At 58.3% G+C, this 9,571-nt stretch overlaps 1 protein-coding gene across 1 annotated transcript in view; it reads right to left on the bottom strand.

Annotated features, from left to right (window-relative positions):
* The window catches only part of HS3ST2 (heparan sulfate-glucosamine 3-sulfotransferase 2), a gene marked incomplete at its 5' end in the record, with an annotated part of 61,820 nt that overhangs the window by 51,945 nt on the left and 304 nt on the right, over nucleotides 1-9,571 (bottom strand). The window lies entirely within an intron of this gene.

Below are 9,571 nucleotides of genomic sequence, written 5' to 3'. Positions count from 1 at the left end.
AAAAACAATTGAATTAAGTCAGGTTCTTGCCCTTCTGAAGAAATGAGTGATAGACACAGATTTGGCCACGTTGCCCAAGAAGGAGATGTCTGCGCTGGAGAAAATACGGAAAAGGAGGCTTATAGTAGGAATTTTGCCACCACAGAGCTTTGCAGTGACTTAACTCATTTTTCACGGGATTAATAATTCAGATCCCACATTGTTTCAGCCCAAAGTGGCCATAAACTGCAGAGTTTAACCAACCACTTCTGAAAATGAGGATTGATCCTGGGGAATACTACTCCACTTCAAGCCATCTCGCTTGAGAAAAGCGAGAGCTGCTGGATGATTTCGTATCTTCATTAAAAACCATCAAAGCAGAAACACACAGCAAAGAGGCCTCCGGAGCAGAGAACGTTCCCCAGGCCCTGGCAGCTTTGGGGTGGTGGAGGGGGACACTCAGGTCCTGATTGCCTTGCAGGGAGCCGTTGTGATGTCCGATTCTGTTGGAAGGAAACCACCACACAGGCCCCCTGCGTCTAGCAACGCCACCAGGGCAGCTACCTTGCCATGCATGTTGATGAGGCCGGAACAGGAAAGAGAAACCGAGCGACACGCGCCTTTTCTGGTTGCGAACAAAGTGAATTCAACCTTCAAAGGATCTCAAGAGATTACACAGGAACACTGTGTTTATAAAAGACCTCGAAGCTCCCTGGCAAGAGGGACTGTGCCATCTGCCACCTGTTCGGGGGTGGCCCTGAAACCTTTAAGTTACAGGAGGATACGATTCCGTTCTTTGGTTAGTACAAGGTCACCTTCAGACAGACTCCTGGCCAGTCATACCAGCGGAGTAAGTTAGATTCAAACTCCAGCCTGTCACCCATAAGGGCCTGAAAGACAGCAGGCCCTGGGCAGATGTCATCGTCACCACCAGCAGCAGCGCCGTCCTCACTGCCACCACCTCGGCCTCTGTGCAGTCCATCAGCAAATCCTGCCACATCCCTCAGAATGTACCAGCAACTGCCCACCCCTCGTCCACTCGCTGCCACCACCACCACTGCGAACGCCTCCTGACCAGTTTCCCTGCTCCCGCCCCCTAGGGGGCCGAGAGTGTCCTTCCCAATGGAGGCTGGACCCCTGACCCCTGAGCTCCAAGCCCCCCAGCGTCTCCCAGCTACTCAGAGAAGTCCAAGGCCTTGTGACGGCCAGCAGGGCCCTGCATGACCTGTCGAAGTCACCTCCCAACGCGGCTCTGTGCTCAGGCCGCCGCAGCTGTCCTAGCCCCGACGTCCTCAGCCGTGCGGGCAGCGACCCCGCTGTCTTCAGAGCCTTGGCACCGTTTCCCCCTCCGCCTAGAAGGTTCTTCGCCCAGATTGCAGCGTGCTCCTTTGCCTTCCCTCCTGCAGGACCTAACACCACGCCCGCCCTGCCCTCCTCCCCTGCCCTCCTCCTCCTCCGCGTTTTCTCCGCAGCGGTCTTAGATGCGGTTTACTCACCTGTCGAGTGACCACGTCCCCCCACCTGCAGTGAGGAAGCACCGCAGGGCGGGGACTTTTGTGTTTTCGTTTTTTTCACTGCTGTCTCCCCTGCCCCCAGTGACCTTCACAGCGCCGGACACAGAGCAGGTGCTCAATAAACGTCTGGGGGAGTGGCGGCTGGAACACCGGCATCCGCATCCCACATTCTGTTGCCCTGCCTCCTGAGACCCACGTGCGACAAGCCTGTCGAAGGGGTGGCACCAGCTTGTGGTCTCAGAAGAGACTCGGCAATTCATAGCCACCCCTCAGAGCTATGGGTGTACCGCCAGCGACGAGTTACCGAGCACCTCCCGGCCCCGCTCTGGGCTCTGGGGCCGCAGGTGTGAACCAGAGACACCCTCAGGGGTTCCAGTCTAGTCGGGAGATGGTCAGCGAAAAGAAAAATGGCTGGGCTGATTTCGGATTGCAGTAAGAAGCACGAAGTAATTAGAACAGGGTGCCGACGGGGAGGGCGAGCCAGCTCAGTCAGATTGGGTGGCTTGGGATCGCGTCTCGGAGGAGGTGACACCTGAGCTAAAACCTGCAGGACGAGAAGCAGCCAGATCTAGGACACAGCAAGTGCAAACACCCCGAAGCATGGGCATCCGCCCCCCGGCTGGGGACACGCCCTCTCCCATATCGGACTCGTCTGCCCTTTCGGCTCATCAAAGGAGAGATCTCCTTTCTCGCCTTTGCTTTTCCAGGGCTCGGCGTGGTGCCTGGCATAGGGCAGGTGGTCAGTATGTGCACGCACAGCTAAAGCGAGCCAAACGGCGTTACTTGGTGCTTTGACCGTGGGCAGAGGCAAAATCATGGGGTGGATATATTTAAGAGACAGCATCCCGACAGGGCCACCCCCTTCATGCGTCCCCTGCAAAAGTCCTATCTGCCCACCGAGACTTGAATAATGTGCCGCCTCCTCCAGGAAGCCTTCCCTATTCCCCCCTCCCCTTGCATTCTGCCGACTCTTCGTGCCGCTGCAGCTCCCCTTCAGTCTGTTAGCGGCGCCCATCACCACCCGACTTCTATAAAAACTCCCACGGACACCTCGCGACCCGTCGCACACTGAGCCCAGGGACTGGGCCTGCGTCCTATTCATCTCCAGGCCCTCAGCGCTGAGCTCGATAGAGGGCTGATGAAAACAATCAATGACTAATGACGACGGCTAAGGCGCATTCGACACCTCCCACGTGGCAGAAATTTAAGGCGTTATCACTCACTCACTCCTCCCAGGCACCGTCCGTGGGAGGCAGTGGTAAGATCAGGCCTGCTGGAGGCACAGAGAAGCCACTGGCTGGTGGACACGCCCCTGAGGTGGCGGAACGCAGACCCCGACCCGTTCGCTCCGGCTCGAGGGCCCAAGCTTCTCATCGGTGTGTGGATGCGGCCTCCCTGGCAGTTTCTCTCTCCCTGTCGCGTCTGAGTCCACCTCTCCCGTTAGGCCTGCCGCCCCCTGCCCGCCACCTCAGCCTCAGAGTAGGCCTGGGCCTCCTGTGCCCAGCAGGGAGCCCCGAGGCCAGGGGGACCCTGAGCTGGCCCCCTCCTCAGCAGTGTGGTGACTCTGCACCCCACCGTCATGGACGCCCTCTGAGTCGCCTCTGTCCCCAGCATACCAGAAATCCTGGGGCCAGTCCTCACCCAGCACAGCACCTTTCATGCAACTAAGAGACTCTGCACAAAGCACCGACATCACCCTGCCCTGCCCTGCCCTGCCCAGCGTGTCACCCTCACACCACGCGCCACAGAATGGAAGGGAAGGGAGTCTGCAGCCTGAGATTTTAAAGACACCCAGGCCTGCGTGAGCCCAGGGGCCCCTGCCCTTCTGAAGCCTGGACTATCATGTGGTTAAAGAGCCATCTCGGAGCTCTGAGCCGCCGTGTCCCCAACACCCCCTTTTAAACGAAGACGGTACGGGCTGCAGGCTTGGCGCTGTGCAGCCACCGCAGGCAGCAAAACTCAATGGCACTTATGCTTCCAATGTCTTTGTTTTCACAATGACTTTCTAACCATGGCAAGTGTGCCGGCTTCCCACTTACGGTGGTTCTTTGAATAAAGTTATTTTTTAAAAAGATGTATTTTAATTATACTGGCGTAGCGTGTGCTTGGTTTACAAACGCCCGGCACACGTCTAGGAGGATACGCAAAACCGGATGCCTGCGGTTCCTACGGGGAAGGGTACGCGCGGCGGGGACCCAGGCGGGGGAGGGGCAGAATGATTTCGTGGACTGCCCTTTGTCACTTTGGAAGTTCGCGTTCTGTGAACCTCTCTATTCTAAAACAGACACGCTGAAGGAAAAATAAGCCCAGTTCTTTACGGACAAATTATAATTTTTAAATGCATGAACTTGAAAATACGAAGAGAGTAACAGCGGAGGTTGAGCCAGGTCTGGACAAATACCAGGAGGGTGGCGCTGGAATGTCTGAGCCCTGGACATGGCCACCCCCGGAGAATGGGGCACTGCCACCCCAGAGACGGCGGGAGAGGGCCGCGGGCATCTGCCAGGGCGGGCACCCCTGGTGTTCTTCCTCATGGGAGCCGGCGGCCATGGGCACTGCGATGGAGCCACTGTTGGTGGCTCTGATGTCACAGCTTGGGAGGAGATGCGCAGTGGGCTCGTGCCCAGGAAACCTAGGTGACACTCGAGCCCCAGGTGCCCCGAGCAGTACCTCTGGCCCGTGTCCCCGGAATGTTTACCCCTGGCCCCTGGCCCTACGCTGTCACCATGCAGATAAAGCCCCTTGGACGCCGGACCAACAGCCTGGCTGTGTCACTTGACGGCAGCAATTACCTCAGAAATGCTAAGTTACTTCTACTTACTGGTGGCTTTCACCGGCCTCGTCAAGCTGTCCCCTGGCCTGACAACAAAGCACTACAGCCATCAGTGCAGCCCAGGAGGAGAACAAAGTGGCAGAGAGCCTGGCGGTGGTGGGTGTTTGACAAATAACTGGATTACCCGCCTGGGGTTGGTTCGGGGGGGCAGAGGGGTGGTGAGCGCTGTAGGTTCTGGCTGTGTGAGCTCTCAAAGGCCTCCAGCGTGATTCACAGCCCGGGGCTAACCTGCCCACGGCCCCAGCCACTGCTCCTACAGACAGCGCCCCCTCCCGGCTCCCGGGTGGAGCTGATCAGTAGGGAGCCAAGAGCTTCTGCCCTCCCCAGCCACTCAGGAATGATTCTGACCAAAGGGAAGGGGGCTCCTCTCCCAGCCAGCACGCAGATGCCCCCAGGTCCCAGCACCTGCTGTGCACTGGCTCCGCCCCCACTGGCCAGGGGTGCGCCTCCAGCAGCCTGCGGGGCACGTGTCCACCGCCTGTCTTGTCATCTGGTGGGTGTCAGCCCGCATGTTCTCTCATTTCAGGACAGACGCTGTCAGGGGGATGGCATGGATGCCAATCAAAAATCGAAAATCGGTACAGCTCCATGACCAATCAGAAGAGACCCTGCTGGCTGCACACACACGCAGGGTCTGGGGGCTCCCCGCCGTGTCAGGCACTCAGCACAGGTCCAGTGGGCCCCCGGGCGGAGGCCACCTCTGGGCGTCAGAGTTTCTATCCGGTGTGGAAGCAGCATATCTCCCTGAAGCCGAGATACATCCACCCAGCGTCATAGCCGTCCCGACAGCACAGACATTAAAATGTGGGGAGAACATGCTTCTTAGAAGCTATGGTGAGTGATATCTTCCCGTGTTAACAAGTCCAAACGGCCTTAGCCAATGGCTTTGGGGGAAGCCCATTCTTTTTTTCTGTTCTTTTAATTTTTCATCGCAAGCTCTTCCGCTGTCCCTCTAAGCTCCAGGGGGAGTGAAGCCAGCTCTTCAAAAAGCCTCCTTGGGCAGTGACAGTTCTGCTGGCTCGCCGAATGTCCCTCAGCACCCGTGGAGGAATCAACATCACTCTCCAGCATGCTCCGGGCTGACAGAGAGCCGTGACGAGAACGGGGGGTTAGGAGCTCGATGGTGTCGTTTAGCCGGCGTGTGTGACGTCTTCCTGGACAGAGGTGGGGGAACAACTCCTTCTGAAGACGTGTCTGCACGGGCACCGTGACCGCGTGCGTGAGTGCACGCGTGTGAGGTGTGAGCTGCACGCGTCTGCGCACGCTCGGCCAGCACGGATCGCTGCGTGTCCTGTGGTGGTCACTTTGTTAAAGGTGGTTAAAGCCTCCTGCGTTAGCTCTGGCCCTCGCCTCTGCCTTTGGTTTTATTCCTTCCTAAAGTTTGTCCTTCTAGATTGATTTCTTGATCAAATGAGCCGGGTCGGGTAAGGTGACAGACCATATTCTGTGTTTTTACCCCCTTCTTATTTAGACAGTTGTCTCCAGGGCAAATACTGTGTCTCCCTTGCCTTCCGCCACCCCAAGAACACCACCCACGTTGAACAAATAAGTGATCGGGGTTAGGAAGTGGCGTCTGAAATTCAGAGAGCAAGCTCATCCTTCAAGACGCCGACCCCGGAGCACGGAGTCGATGGCCACGTGTTTCCGTGGTCCTGTTGGCATCTCAGTGCTTCCAGAGGCCGTTCACCTCCTCCGCACACCGCCCCTTGCCCCACCCCCGGCCCATCCCCGAAAACTGGCCAAAAGGACAACACTTCACACGCAATTCAGCCCCCGCTAAGATTCTCGAAATGACTGGGCAAGGCCCAGTTTACATCTCTTTATAGAAGATGAAGACTAGAATGTTCTGCCCCGCCCCCAAGCCCCAGAGGATGAGAACACCGTGCATGTGACCTGAGCTCGGGAGCTGTGTCCTCACACACACGGGCCGACTTGCTTTTCACAGGATGGCTGGCAGGTCGGGCACCACTCCCAGTCTAAAGGTGAGCAGCCTGACGCCCAAGCATGTGAAGTGACTCATCAGCCCTGGGGAAGGGGCGGAGGGGAAGACGGGCGGGATGGAGCTGGAGCAGGGCCAGAGGGAGAATTTGGGCCCAGGACCCCACGTTGCCTGTCATGAAACTCTTTTCCAGCACTTCACACATCCCTCAGCCCTGTCTGGTGACAGCAGCAAGGGCAGAAACCGGTGGTTTCAGCGCTAACAGTCCTGGTGGTGACCACGGAAGCGCTGGTAGCGGGGACAGTGGCCACGACAGGTTTCCTGCCGTGTGTTGATGTGCCTCCACACACAGTGCTTCGCTCACTCTTCAAAACCACGTCCCGCGGTTGTCATGCCGGGGACCCCCAGACCACGGCATCCAACCCACCCCCGGCCTTCTGACAGCGGTCCAGCCCGGCTCCCCTGTCAGCCCGGTCTCACTGTCCACCCGGCCAAGCTGCCAGCCAGTCCCCCTCCAGGCCCAGCTGCTGCCGCGGGGAGGACACTGGCCCAAGGGAGCCAGGTGAGATGCACAGGCGAGGCGAGCGTCAGTGGGGACCTCGATGAATGCCTAAGGCCAGGGTCCCACCGCAGAGGGCAGGCTCCCCTCGGCGGTTGGAACTGGGCTGGTCCCCAGGAGGGAGAGGGGGTCTTGCTGGGGGCGAGGAAGGTGGACTCCGTCCCCCGTCTCTCTGGCTGTGTCGCCCTGCCTTCCGGCACTGGTTGCCACCTCCGGGCTCATCCCCTCTCATCCACAGAAAGAAGTCTCCGTGTGGTCGGGAGAAAAGCCTTGAATTTTCCATCTAATTTGGGCCTCTGGGCCCAGGAATTTATCCCCAGGGCCGTGGCCGTGGGCAGGCCATATGAGACCGGCTGCCAGCAGCTCTGCACCTCCGCCCTCGGAGGCCACGTCCCCCATGATGGGCGCGAGGGCTCTTGGCCACATCTCCCCAGTGGACAGCAGCTTTCTGATGGCGCGCCGTGTGGGGCCGTGGTTAGAGCACTTGGCTGGCAACGCACACATGCAACACACGCGTGTGTGAGTCTTTGTGCGACAGTGTATGCCAGTGACGGCTGGTCCTGAATCTCACCAGCTTGCTTTGTGACCCTATTCCAGATGCTCTCTCTTTTGGGGATTACAGCGTTCACATCTGTAAAATCAGGGGGGCAGCAGGCAGAGGGAAGACCATCATCTCCTTTGCCACCCAACTCGTGAGATTCGAGAACCAAGTGAGAACATGGGATTTAAAGGATCCCAGAAATCCCCGTCATTTCGGCAATTAATGCGTGTCACTCGAGTGATCATCAAGGATGAAACGTACACAGAGAAACATTCTGGAAGTCACGGCAGCGGCATCCAAATAGGGCAGGACTACTACCTTATGCAGAAATGGCCACGCACAACCGGACCTCCCGGCTAATTGCTCTTTCAGAAACATTAAGAGGGAAAGGAAGGGTGTCAGACCCTGGGAAGCGGGGGGCTGGAGGCAGAAGTGGAGCTGTCAGTGAGCTCGCTGTTAAATAAAACCTACCAAGACTCGGCTGAGAATTTTAGCAGAATCCAAATGTGCTATAAAAAAAAAATAAAAAAGGCACGGCTCCCATCTCGAAGGTTCACAGCTAAGCTGGCTTTGAATCACACATGCCAAGGTTAAAAATAAAAAGCAGCCATCCCTGAATGGCACGGGCTCCGAGGAGGAGGCCCGAGGTGTGGCGTTTGGCGGTGAACGGGGAGAGGGGCTGGGGCAGGTGGCAGGTGGAGGGGATGGTCTCTACCAGCCGGATACTCTCACCAGTTTGCACTTAAAAGGCACTTCCACTGGCAAAGACTTTGTTGATGATTTTCCCCTGAGGAAACCCTGCTGTGAGCATGGTCATAGCTGACCCATGCAGGGCTCTGCGGGTCGCCGGCCCACCCCCGACCCAGAGTCTGGCTCCAGCTCCGTCCTCGCACACCTCGGATGCCTGTGGGTCACAGCTCGGAAAGCACCAGCCCTGTCGTTCTGAGCCGCCCCATTCCGTTAAGCCAGCATATCAGTGCTGGGGCCACCCACAGGCCAGCTGCCTGCCCTGCGCTCCACGGGAGACCGACCGTGTATCTGTCCACTTCCCGAGGACGGCCCATGTCCCAGCCCTGGCCCCCACAGCCATGACCACTGCAGGCCAGGGCTAACTGACAGAGGTGACGAGGCAGCCCTGCCGACCCCCTCCTTGCAAATCCAGACCGCGTTACAAGCCCGGTGGACTCCCCCTTCCGAAGAAGTTGTCCTTTGTCCAACACACTTAGGACTTTCTGCTTCTTAAAGGGTTTACTTTCTTAAAACATTTAAGATTAGCCTCTGCTACCATATCGCCTCTCTCCATTTCCATGCAGACATTCCGAGGGGTCAGGAGGATGGTGAGGTTTCGGGGAGCCCGTACATTACACCTCACCCCCAGGGGCCAGCCCTGCACCTCAGCACCACACAGGGCTCGGGGGATGAACGGACACTGAACAGTGGAGGCTGCCGCCTTCCAGAAGCTTCAGGCTGTCCCCAGACACCACCAGCCTGGGTGACCCTCACCGTGGCAGTGCAGCGGGGGAGTGGCCAGTCTGCGTCTGACTGGCTGCCCCCAGGACCCTGGCCAGCCTTCATCTGGGCGCCCACCAGCAACCCAAGTTCCACACGCTGGTTTAGAAGCGTCGCCCGGTGCCATACTTTTAAAGTGCTTTAGAAAGCCGGGGGGAGGAAGATGGGGCAGGGCTGTCTTCCTGCCCACTGTGATGGAGGGAGACACCCAGGCTGAAAAAACTCAGTGTTAGGAATGAGCTCAAGCAAACTGACAATCCAGGCTCCCTCCCACTACTAATTTGGGGTCCGAGGGGTGGGGTCTCAGCCCAGAAAAGGCTGCAAATGGACCTGGACATGGGCCGGCAGTGGGGCGCCTTTCCCTTGGCACCCGGCCCATCTGGCCTGGACCACGGGGACCTCGCCCAGGCGCAGCGCCCTGCCACAAGGGGGCCCTGTTCTGACTCTCCATCCTTCCCAGGGTCCTTCAGATGGATGCCAAGAAAGACCTGGGGGTGTGGGGGTAGGGTCCTGCTGCTCCCTCCCTGGGCACCTGCTCCAGCGCAGAGGCTGGACACCTGGCCTGCTGTCCGCTCGCCCTGGGACTTGGCTAGACCTCTCCCTTCCCACTGGCGGCTCCAGTGACAATGGCCTTTTACCAGGTGCCCGTCGACATAATCACGGGAAGTTCTGGGTAAATCCTTCTGCTAGTGTCCCC

The sequence above is a fragment of the Pteropus alecto genome, unplaced genomic scaffold (assembly GCF_000325575.1).
Source record: "Pteropus alecto unplaced genomic scaffold, ASM32557v1 scaffold15, whole genome shotgun sequence".
NCBI lineage: Eukaryota > Metazoa > Chordata > Mammalia > Chiroptera > Pteropodidae > Pteropus > Pteropus alecto.
This window is presented reverse-complemented; position numbering and strand designations above follow the sequence as displayed.